We start from the raw sequence: 13482 nt of genomic DNA, 5'->3' as shown, positions 1-13482 counted from the left end.
TGTGAAATTGACTGGACATCAGGACCCTGTTGTAACGTATTGTAACCTGTCTGCTGCGAAGACAGGTTTTCCTTTGTGCTTATTTTTTCCTGCTATAAAATACTTTTGGATTTTACCAGAGTGTCTGGCTGTTTTTTCAGTGGGTGTGGAGGTCTGGGAAAACCCAGACAGAACAAAGGGGAGAAAAAAAATCAATTTTTGATTCAAGCTGTTTTCTAGATATTTTCTTCTGGGTGTATTGGTTTTACACAGAAGCTATATTTATTTATTATTTAGATTTGTATGCCGCCCCTCTCCGTAGACTTTACAACTTTTGAAATTTAAATTAGCTGTTTGAAGACACCATGAATTTCAGTCTATCCATTCCTTGACATAATCTATTTTGATCAATCATATCATTAAAGGTTTATGCTGATTTTTTTTCTGAATTTCCTGGACTGAACCTATAGAGGAAAACTCACTTCACTCCTCATCATATTCGTGCTCAAGAACCAATTTACATTCAACAGAATGAATTCAGGGATGAATAGATGAAGATGCTAAACATCACTCTGCTAAACAAATAATTCCCTCATCACTGTCAAACTATTCACTAAGGCTGCACTACTATTATTATTAGTCTTCTCATCATTCATATCAACCATCTCCCCCCACTTATGACTGTATGACTGTAACTTGTTGCTTGTATCTTTATGATTTATATTAATATTGGTTGTTTCCTGATTGCTTATTTGTACTCTATGACAATTATTGTGTTGTACCTCATGATTCTTGACAAATGTATCTTTTCTTTTATGTACACTAAGAGCATATGCACCAAAGATAAATTCCTTGTGTGTATAGTCACACTTTGCCAATAAAGAATTATATTCTATTCTATTGTATTCTATTCTATGCTACGCTACTCTACTCTACTCTACTCTACTCTATTCTGAGTGTTCCAGTTCATAATTGACCATAACCTATAACTAGTATTTGGTAACTTTAAGATATGTGGACTTCAAGTCATTCTGACTGGGGAATTATGAGAATTGAAGTCCTCACATCTTAAAATTCCCAAGTTTGAGAAACACTCATCCAAGCCAATGTGTGATTAAGACAGTGTGTGCCTCTTCACCTTCAATTTAAAAGTGACATCTTAGCGAGAGATTATTATTTACTTAGTGTATGGCAAAGGATTTTGGTATATGTTTCATTACCCTATGGATCCCATATTGATATGGATGGTTACGCTTCCTCTCAATATCCTTACCCATTTGATTGTGCATTACAGAAAATCTTGCTTTTTTTGTCATCTGCCATTTCAAATACCCTCACAGCTAAAAGAGGGTTGCACAAGCATGGAAGTAAACGGATTTGTTTCTGTAAATGTGTGTGGATAAAGGTCACCCAAAATGACTCTTCTCATAGACAGTCAGGTTGGCTGCAGAGATAGATCCCTGGAGGACTTATCTTGCAGATTCCCCATGAAATCAAACTGGCAGTTTCGAAAGACACAAGCTGTCACTCATACGTTTCTTGAAGAGCGAAAAGGCTGATGTTCCTCAAAGAGGTACTTCAAGTTAAGCTTCTTTTCTGCCCAGGAAAAGGCCACCAAGTAGAATTTCCTTTAAGGCACTGAGGTAGAGGTGGGTTATGGGGTAGGCTGCTGCCCGGATGGGGGGGAATGCAATGGGGTAGTGAAAATGGAGCTCCACCCCAGAGCACTGAATCTCCACTGAATGATGTTGAAAGAAAATGCAGGGCGTCCTGCATAAGCAACACCCACAGTGTGGTAGTAAAAATTTTGGTAGCCCTTCACTGGGTGGGTTCCACTTACCTTTGCCACCAGTTCACATTGTGATGTTTGCGCGTGCATGTCCCCTCATGCAATTCTGCTTCTGGACATGCTGAGTAGCTATAATCAGCCCAAAACACAGCTGAGGAGCTGATCAGCTGTGCTTCGGGGGAAGGAATAAATATAAGTACACTGCTCAAAAAAATAAAGGGAACACTTAAACAACAGAATATAACTCCAAGTATTGAATGAGAATATTTCATTCATTCAGATATAGGATATGTTATTTGAGTGTTCCCTTTATTATATGAAGGTTACACTTAAACAACAGAATATAACTCCAAGTATTCAATTAGAATATTTCATTCATTCAGATTTAGGATGTGTTATTTGAGTGTTCCCTTTATGATATGAAGGTTACACTTAAACAACAGAATATAACTCCAAGTATTCAATGAGAATATTTCATTCATTCAGATCTAGGATGTGTTATTTGAGTGTTCCCTTTCTTTTTTTTTTGAGCACTATATAAACCCAGGGCAGGAGGGCACTTTTTCAAGCAGCTGCAGAGGAAAAAACTTCCAAACGTTAAAAAAATTGGGAATAAATCCCCCCACTCCGCAAAATATGGCAGTACCTATGGACCAGCACTGACCAAACTAGATCCATGATGCCATCATGAGGTCACCAGTGGGTCTCTACAGGTTCAGGCAAGCTAGTTCGAACCAGGAGGAACCCACCCTAGCACTGAAGTGGATAACGGTACAAATGATGAGACAGATGTTGTGCTACAGTAGAGTCTGGAAAAAAGGAATTGCCCCAGCTAAAAACCTGATTCGAAGGAGCACTGAACTACCTTCCCTCCAAGACAGGTCTCACAGAAAAAGCTATATTTTTCCCCTTGGAAAATCTCTAAAGCTGAAGAACCTGAAACTCTATCATGAGTTTCATCACTGAAAGCTCAGGCTTAGTTTCTCTTAATATCTGATTTTATGTCAACTGGATTAACTGTCAAAACTACAATAACAAAAAAAAATCCATTTCTCTCTCCCTTAAAAGTTTCAAGATATGTGTAAAGCAGTGTTTCCCAACCTTGGCAACTTGAAGATATTTGGAGTTCAACTCCCAGAATTCAGCTGTGGCGAGGGGGGCGTTTGCCCAGGTTTGCCTGGTGCACCAGTTGCGGCCCTATTTGGATCGGGACACACTGCTCACAGTCACTCACGCCCTCATCACCTCAAGATTCAACTACTGTAATGCTCTCTACATGGGGCTACCTTTGAAAAGTGTTCGGAAACTTCAGATCATGCAGAATGCAGCTGCAAGAGCAATCATGGGCTTCCCAAGGTATGCCCATGTTACTCCAACACTCCGCAGTCTGCATTGGTTGCCGATCAATTTCCGGTCACAATTCAAAGTGTTGGTTATGATCTATAAAGCCCTTCATGGCATCGGACCAGAATATCTCCGAGACTGCCTTCTGCCGCACAAATCCCAGCGACCGATTAGGTCCCACAGAGTTGGCCTTCTCCGGGTCCCGTCAACTAAACAATGTCGTTTGGCGGCGCCCAGGGAAGAGCCTTCTCTGTGGCGGCCCTGAACCTCTGGAACTAGCTACCCCCTGAGATTAGAACTGCCCCCACCCTCCTGGCCTTTTGTAAGCTCCTTAAAACCACCTCTGCCATCAGGCATGGGGGAACTGACCTAACTTCCCCAGGCCTATACTGTTTATGTATGGTATGTTGTGTGTATGTTTTCTTAAATTATGGGTTTTTAGTTTTAATTATTAGATTTGTATTGTACATTGTTTTTTCTATTACTGTTGTGAGCCGCCCCGAGTCTACGGAGAGGGGCGGCATACAAATTTAATAAATAATAATAAATAATAATATTAACTAATATAATGACTTGCCTATTAGAAGTTGTGAAAGTGAATGCTCCAACATTGGAAGAGATTGGACAGCCATTTGTCTCAAATGATGTAGGGTTTCCTGCCTGAGTTGTGGGTTGGACTAGAAGACCTCCAAGGTCCCTTTTAACTCTGTTATTCTGTTCAGATATGTGTAGAGGTGCAATATTTGTTAGCACTGGAACATCTGTGATCAGGCATGTCAGCTTTCTCATGAAGGGCAGATTTGGAAGGAAATGGCTATCTGTGTTTACAATATCAAGGAAGGAGAGTGACCAAGATGCAGAAGATGATAGAGTGGAAAGAAAATCAATAGAGACCGAAGACTGTGCAATAAACAATGATCACCAATGATCACCAATAGCAACTGGCATTGGGAAGGAAGGATCTCATTTAAACTAGCTCGTGAGAGAAATGGATAATGCCGAGCATGTTAGACAGGAAGCCCAGGAACTATAACAGAGTACAGAAACATGATGTGTAATGACTTGGATTCCCAAGATTCGGAGTGAAAAAAAAATACCATTCTCTCTTTTCTTCATCTTGGAAAGGCCTTGGAGAGAAGGAAAGCATAAATAAGGCAAAGCCATCAAAAAGTATCAACATAACAAGGATCAATAATTAAGTTTAGCAACTGTGTGGGTAAGGATGAGAAAAGAGTTAATAAAGCAGTTCCAGAACTTCAAGGAAACTTTGCAAATAAACCTGTTAGATTTGTTATGTTAGTATGCAGCTAAGAAATCACATGCACACACCAAAAACATAACAAAAGTCACAACAACTGAGCACTAGGCTTATAAATTATTCACCGTGTGTAAGAACATTAGAGGTAGTTGGTACAGTATGTTTTTCCAAATCAGTTCTATCCTTTTTCTACCATCTGACATCCTGAAACTTGAAAAAAAAGCATTAACTGAGAAGCCCCACAGAGGTTTATTTTTTAAAGAGGATCCTATATGCAACAGCTCTCTAATAATTATGATTTCTTTATCTCCCTCGGTTTTACAGTATAATTTTCAGCTATTGTGATCAGAATTGTAGATAATATTCCAAGTGTGCTTTCACCATTGATTTATACAAAGGCATTATTCTGTCAGTAGCTTTAGTGCCAATTGATTTCTGAAAGATTCCTAGCATCAGAATCACCTTTCTGTAGGCCAACTGCTCGTTGGATTGACATTTTCATTTATCTAACCACCATAACTCCAAGATCCTTTCCTGATCAGACACTGCTAGCTGGAGCATGCCTGACCTTGTCTAACCTTTTCACAGGATCCCATTCCCTCTGGTTTTTTAGTTGTTAGTTGGTTGTTTTTTTCTAATTTATTTGTCTTCAAGCATGTCACTTCCTCCCTGAAAAGAAAAGAAAATGATTCCACTCCTTGAAGCTTCGCAAGTGCTTTGAAATAGCACCTTCTAGAAGAGGAATTCCCAAGGCTTTTTTCCCCCAGTCAGACATGTTGGGTTTTATTATTATTTATTTATTTAACATATGTCATCTTCAGAGGACATGCAATCGCTGATATAAAAGTTTAGTTTAAATAAAGCATCAGTATGTGTGTGTGTGTGTGTGTGTGTGTGTCTGTGTGTGCGTTTGTATATATGAATACTAAACAAAACATGTATGTATGTATGTATGTATGTATGTATGTATGTATGTATGTATGTAACATATTTTTGCTAATAATGAAAAGGAAGGGAGACTAATATAGATCTATTTCAAACTTATTATGCTCTCATCAGGTAGCCATACCCTTACTGGGATTTGAACCTGTAGACCAGTGATTCCCAATGTGGGGTCCATCCCCCACAGGGGGGCAATTTGATTTTAATGGGGGCAATTAAAACTTATTTAAACCACGTTAATGGCCTTTTAGGCTTCCTCCTTGTGACTTTTTGAACAGTAAGAATTATATATTGGGGGGGGGCATTATATGTCAGGATTTTAGAGAGGTGGGGCATGGCCTAAAAAAGGTTGGGGACCACTGCTGTAGAGTCTACCTTGTAAAGCAGTATATATATATACACACACACAAACACACACACACACACACACACGAGACAATCCAATATAGCAGATAAAGTATTAAATTATATAAAATAACAAAATATGAAGCCATAAAATTGCAAGGGGTTGATGTTATCATTTGATAGCTAGGGAAGCTAACCATCTGTAATTGCCTCTGGTAGGGCTACATTGAGATAATCCCAAATTGGACTATAACTCCTATTATCCCTGCAGCTGCTGGAAATTATGGGCATTGTAGTCTAACATCTATGAGTTTCAAGAAGAGAGTTTTGATTTATCAGCAATCTTTCTTATGCAGAGAACAAAAATTGGGGGAGGGGGGCTGAATGAGAATTTAATAAAGACCTCATGGTCCATCTAGTCTGCCCTTATACTATCTCCTGTATTTTATCTTAGGATAGCTATATGTTTATCCCAGGCATGTTTAAATTCAATTACTGTGGATTTACCAACCACGTCTGCTGGAAGTTTGTTCCAAGGATCTACTACTCTTTCAGTAAAATAATATTTTCTCATGTTGCTTTTGATCTTTCCCCCAACTAACTTCAGATTCTGTCCCCTTGTTCTTGTGTTCACTTTCCTATTAAAAACACTTCCCCCCTGAACCCTTTAATATATTTAACATATTTAAATGTTTCGATCATGTCCCCCCTTTTCCTTCTGTCCTCCAGACTATACAGATTGAATTAATTAAGTCTTTCCTGATAAGTTTTATGCTTAAGACCTTCCACCCTTCTTGTAGCCCGTCTTTGGACCTGTTCAATTTTGTCAATATCTTTTTGTAGGTGAGGTCTCCAGAACTGAACACAGTATTCCAAATGTGGTCTCACCAGCACTCTATATAGCGGGATCATAATCTCCCTCTTCCTGCTTGTTATACCTCTAGCTATGCAGCCAAGCATCCTACTTGCTTTCCCTACCGCCTGACCACACAGTTGAAGGTGAAGTAGTCACTAACAGGAAAGACATTTTGGTATATGATTTTATGAACTATAGTTAATGTATTTATTACTAATTTATAATAAATGTATAAAAATTATGTTCTTAGGATTAGACTGATTAATCTTTAACTCATCAAATACAAAATGTTGATATGTGATTTGTCTTTGTAGAATATATAAATACATGGGGTGTATGGGGTATTTGAGGAGGGGTAGCATCTCTGGTGTAGGAGCATGTTGTGTCTTTTTATGGCAGCTCATTTTAGGGAAGCTTTTAGGGAAGCTCACTCACTTTTGGTCCCCACCTATCACTCAGCTCTCACCTATGACTTCTATTAGCTGTAGCATATGTAGCAGCCACAAGCTGGGCAACAGAACCGACAGTTAGGCCAAACCAGGTTGAGAGTAGTTGTTGGGTCATTGACCATCGGTGAAATAGGGACTTAACAACAACAACAATAGCAACAACAGAGTTGGAAGGGATCTTGGAGGTTTTCCTGCTTAGGCAGGAAACTCTACACTATTTCAGACAAATGTTTATGATCTATGCTGAAATTTCAAATAAGGGAATCACACAAAAAATAGACATTACCTGTGAATCTCTTTCAATGTATTGCATTCTCAGACCTTGATTTACAGGGGTGGACAAAGAAATGGAAACACTTGACTTTTTGGCATCGTAATGTTTGAATATGTTCAAATCGATCAAAACTCGACATATTTTAATGTGTTTTTTTTTAAAAAAAAATCTGTTATTTGATATGTTTTTTAAAACTACCTTTTTTTTTTTTTACAGAAATTTAAGGAAATTGGTTATAACCTCCTAGAAATGGCAGACTTCTCAGACTTTCAAAGAGGCCAAATTGTTGGTGCTCGAATGGCAGGTGCTAGTGTAACAGAAAGTGCCCGAATGTTTGGCATTTCAAGAGGAAATGTCTGAAAAGGGAAAACGTCCTCAGCCAAGCACAGGTCTGGTCGAAAGTCGAAGTTGTCTGAGAGAGATGGTCGGACTCTAAAGTGAATTGTTAAAGCGGATCGCAAGACCACACCTCCTAAAATGACTGCAGAGCTCAATAGACACGTACAGAACCCAGTTTCCACAAAAACTGTTTGAAGGGAGCTTCACAAATCTGGATTCCATGGAAGAGCTGCAAGGTGTTTCCATTTGTTTGTCCACCCCCTGTACTTCTTTATTCTATTCCAATTGCCTTGGAATTTTCTTGCCCAGCCTCAGTTGCAACAGTTGCTACCAGTTTGTGATGAATTATAATACAATTGTGCTCTATGCTCTCATAAATGACCGGCCGGCAGCGTAAAACTGACGGCCGAAATTACCTTCGGAGCCCAGGAGACGCTGTCGGCAGCTTCCTGAGCTCTGTATTTCCGGGTTCCTCAGGAACCCGGAAATTCGGCTTTTGGCAGCGCGCCAAGGTGGCGTGCTGCCTGCTGGGACTGGAGGAAGGTCCTAGATCGCCCTATTTAAGGGCGATCCGGACAGGACCTCCCCCTTGCTCTGGCGCCCTCCAGCGAACACCTGCCCACCCTCCGCTATCAATAGTGTGTCCTGAGGAGGTCGCTTCGGGGCCGAATAGGAATTTTTTGTGGCCTCCCCTTTAGAGGCGGCCGTTTTTTCGCCTATTCCACACTGACGGTGCGGACTGGATTGGTTAGGGGGTGCAGCGCACGTAGTGGTATAGGCCTCCCTTTGGTCATTGGGGTTTGGCAGGTTAGGGGCGGAAATGGGTAATTAGAAGTGACTGCGCATGCTCCTTTTGGGCATCCTTCAAAGGGTGATGGACCGCCTCTCTCTAGGAACTAGAGGTTGGAACAACGTCGGGGATTGGAGAGAGGATGTCCATGGGAATCACCGGATCCAATTTCCCACGGGGATTGGAGGGTGAACTCCTCCCACACGACAAAGGGGCGTGGCTTGGATCCAGGTGAAGGTGGTACCTTCACCTGGTTCAGCAAGGAGTTTTGCCCAAAGTTGCCAAGGAATTTTCTGTTAGGAATTTCCGCCCCGTTAGTTTTGGCCTCTGCAGGTCCTTAGTTCGTTCTGAATTTAAATATTTAAATTGACGTATTCAAATTTATTTAAATTTATGTTAATTCAATAAATTACCGTATTTAATCCACAACATGTCTCAGCGTCGTTACTCGGCTTCCGGGGGTAATAAATATTCCAAGCATCTGTAGGATGTGACTTGTTCTTGCTGGGGCAAAGTAGCCTATAAAACTATCTTAAAGGAAGAAAGTGAAGAGAACTTAAAGAAGTAGCCTCTAACAGTTCTACTTTCTCTGACTAATAAAAAGGTAAAAGTCCTTTGGCTGTGAATTGTCTGAAGTGGAAGAAAAAAATAAGTCTAGTGCTCAGGGAAAATGCCAAACATTCAAGAAAAAAAAATGTTTAAAAGGAACAGCAGCTTCTGACTTGGTTGTGATCTTGGTTGAAAATATAGGCCAAATGCCTCAGAAAGCCATCTGAATTATTCCTGCTCGGCCTCAAAGGAATGGACAAATCTTTCAGTTTCCTTTCCTTTCCACATATATTACAAGTTCCAATATAAGAAGTACACACATTGTAGCTTCTAATAAAAAGCAAAAGTAAACTTCTGTACTAGCCAGGTTCAGTAGAGGACAATCATTCCTTATATAGGAGTGTGTATTGCTCAAGAACTGACTTTGATATTGTATATGATTCAAATTATTGAGTTGACTTCATTAAACATCCTTGGGCATGTGGTCCTACATCTAGCCAGTTGCTAAATCTAATTGAAGGCATGTTGATGTGTTGAATCGATTAAATAATTTAATTCAAAGATGATTCAAAAGGCACATTTGAATGGAAGCTTTGCACAATCCTGGTTGTACTGACCTGCCAATTAGTTCTTAAACTGCTTCAACTCCTACTCTCAGAATAACACTATAGAGCACCACACATCAGAACAACTAGTCAAGAATAGTTTTTTCCCCCCAAACACCATCACCCTGTTAAAAACAAATAATCCCCTCAACACTGTCAAACTTTTTACTAAGTCTGCACCACTATCAATCTTCTCATCGTTCCCATCACCCATCTCCTCCCACAATTGACTGTAACTTTGTTGCTTGTATCCTTAAAATTTATTTTAGGGTTTGTTCCTAATATGATTTGCTTATGATGCTTATTATTATGGACTATCATTAAGTGTTGTACCTTATGATTCTTGGTGATTGTATCTTTTCTTTTATGTACACTGAGAGCATATGGACCAAGGCAAATTCCCTGTGTGTCCAATTATACTTGGCCGATAAAATTCTATTCTATTCTATTCTATTCTAACTTAAAATTGTAATTGGATTGGTGGGTATTGGATTTGTCACTATGTACTGTTTTTGCCATTGTTGTGAGCCGCCCCGAGTCTGCGGAGAGGGGCGGCATATAAATCCAATAAATCTAATCTAATCTAATCTATTCTATTCTATTCTATTTTTAAAGGTAAGAGGTCTGTCAAAGATGGAAAAAAAGATGATAATCAATAAGCACGACAAATATAACTGATTATAGGGAATCTACATTGCAAATCCTTTATTCAAAGAGAACAATCTGTCATTGCTATTCTCCTACATGGGGTGTTTTAAATCTCAGCTTTCTTCTATCCTGTTTATGTGTCAATTTGAATGTTCTTAAGTTTTTTTTTAAAAAAAAATAAGTGAACAGCATTCCTGTTAGAAAGCCAGGAAAATATTACACACTTTATTGAATTGATTGTATCCCTTGAAAAAAAAGCAGAGGCTAAAGCTTGTTTTATGAGAAAGAGATACCAGAGCAAGGATTGATATGACTCAACAGTATTTTATTATTACAAGACAGCAAGAACACTGCTTAATATGAAAAAAAAATTGCTTAGCAGAAATGCAATATTGATGTTTCCTATCACAGGAAGGATCTACTACTTAAGGTATTATTGATGTTCCCTATGCATACTTACATACACACTTACACCCAATATGGTTTTTGTAGAAAATGAGGCAGAAAGCCCTGCTGCTCAGTTGCCTTTCGGTGATATTCTGTTGTCATTGAATTTTGTGCTTTGGGGGGTGGGGGGGGGGAGTCCTATTCTTCCTTTATTAGTTCCTTGATTTGTCCAGGGTGAGTGCTGATGAGGAGGATTTTGCTGCTTTCTGTTTTATTACCACGTTTCTCTTAACACATGGCTTTTGTCCCCTGTCCAATTGTCTTCCTTTCTCTCGCTTTTCATATATATTTTCTTCCTTTCGTATATCCTCTCCTATAAGTTCACTTTTACCCTTATATATATTACTACATGTCTATTTTTCTTCCTATGTATTTATGTAGTGGACAAATGAATAAACAAACAAACAAACAAAACAAACAAATAAATAGATGGGTGTCAACAAACTCAAACTCAACCCAGACAAGACAGAGTGGCTGTGGGTTTTGCCTCCCAAGGACAATTCTATCTGTCCGTCCATTACCCTGGGGGGGGGAATTATTGACCCCCTCAGAGAGGGTCTGCAACTTGGGCGTCCTCCTCGATCCACAGCTCACATTAGAGAAACACCTTTTAGCTGTGGCGAGGGGGGCGTTTGCCCAGGTTCGCCTGGTGCGCCAGTTGCGGCCTTATTTGGACAGGGAGTCATTGCTCACAGTCACTCATGCCCTCATCACCTCGAGGCTCGACTACTGTAACGCTCTCTACATGGGGCTACCTTTGAAAAGTGTTCGGAAACTTCAGATCGTGCAGAATGCAGCTGCGAGAGCAATTATGGGCCTCTCTAAGTATGCCCATATTACTCCAACACTCCGCAGTCTGCATTGGTTGCCGATCAGTTTCCGGTCACAATTCAAAGTGTTGGTTATGACCTATAAAGCCCTTCATGGCACTGGACCAGAATATCTTCAGGACCGCCTTCTGCCGCACGAATCCCAGCGACCGGTTAGGTCCCACAGAGTCGGCCTTCTTCGGGTCCCGTCGACTAAACAATGTTGTCTGGCGGGACCCAGGGGAAGAGCCTTCTCTGTGGTGGCTCCGACCCTCTGGAACCAGCTCCCCCCTGAGATTAGGATTGCCCCCACCCTCCTTGCCTTTCGTAAACTCCTTAAAACCCACCTCTGCCATCAGGCATAGGGGAACTAAAACATCTCCCCCTTGCCCATGTTGTTTGCTGTCTGATTGATTGTGTGCTTGTTTTTTATATATATTGGGATTGTTTTATGAATTTCTCAACTTAAAATTGTAATTGGATTGGTGGGCATTGGATTTGTCACTATGTACTGTTTTTTACTATTGTTGTGAGCCGCCCCGAGTCTGCGGAGAGGGGCGGCATATAAATCCAATAAATCTAATCTAATCTAATCTAAATAAATAGAATAGAATAAGTTGTTTGTATTTTTTATTCCATCTTTGTTAATTGTTTTAATAAATAACTCAAGGTTTTGAACATAACTAACATGCCTTCTGTTTTTCCTACAACAACAACACTGAGGTGACTTGGGCTGACAGAAAGTGACTGGCTCAAACTTACCCAAATGTCTGTGTTGCCTAAAGTGGAACTAGAACTCACAGTCTCCTGGGTTGGAGTCTGACACCCAGTGGTGGGTTGCTCCCAGTTTGGACCAGTTCTTAGAAGTGGTAGTGCCGGCAGCAGGAGGCTCCAACTATTTGCCTGGGATGCTTCTATTAATGCGCAGAAGCTTCTGCACATTTGAACACATGAACTGTTAGTAAACTCCAAAGCTCAACTAGCAAATGCTCTGTTCTACACATTGGGAAGAAGAATCTGAACTCCAAATACGAACTGAATAATCAAATTATCACAGATAATCCCCACTCGGTTAAAGACCTTGGTATACTAATAACAAAAGATTTTAGTGCCAAAGCCCACTGCAACAACATAGCCAAGAAGGCTTCAAGAGTTGTAAACCTAATCCTACGTAGCTTCTGCTCTGGCAATCTCACATTACTTACCAGAGCTTACAAAACTTTTGCCAGACCCATCCTCGAATACAGCTCATCTGTTTGGAACCCATATCGCATCTCAGACATTAACACCCTTGAAAATGTCCAAAGATACTTCACCAGAAGAGCCCTTCACTCCTCCACTTGAAATAGAATACCCTACGAGACTAGACTTTCAATCCTGGGCCTAGAAAGTTTAGCACTAAGACGCCTTAAACAAGATCTAAGTATTGCCCATAAGATCATATGCTGCAACATCCTGCCTATCGGCTACTACGTCAGCTTCAACCACAACAACACAAGAGCACACAACAGATTTAAACTTTATTAACCGCTCCAAACTTGACTATAAAAAATATGACTTCAGTAACCGAGTTGTCAAAGCGTGGAACTCATTACCAGACTCCATAATGTCATCCCCAAGCCCCCAACACTTTATCCTTAGATTATCTACGGTTGACCTATCCAGATTCCTAAGAGGTCAGTAAGGGGCGAGTACAAATGCACTAGAGTGCCTTCCGTCCCCTGTCCTATTGCTCTCCTATATCTCCTATACCTTTCTTCTATTCCTATATCTCTTCTTCTATTATTTCATTGATATATTCTTTTACTATACCTTCTTTTCTATTCTTTCTTAGATATATTTTACTATGAGTATCTCCTCTATAACCTTCATCATGTATTTTACTATGTGTATATAGATATATACCCACTAAAACCCTCATTGTGTATTGGACAAAATAAATAAATAAATAAAATAAATAAATAAAAATCATTTAGAACCAACCACTGCTCGTGCCCTAAACAGTAGGGCAAACTGTTCTATTAAATTTGCTAACCATTAGACTCCCTTCTATTGTTAT

The sequence above is a fragment of the Erythrolamprus reginae genome, chromosome 1 (assembly GCF_031021105.1).
Source record: "Erythrolamprus reginae isolate rEryReg1 chromosome 1, rEryReg1.hap1, whole genome shotgun sequence".
Classification (NCBI taxonomy): Eukaryota; Metazoa; Chordata; class Lepidosauria; order Squamata; family Dipsadidae; genus Erythrolamprus; species Erythrolamprus reginae.
This window is presented reverse-complemented; position numbering follows the sequence as displayed.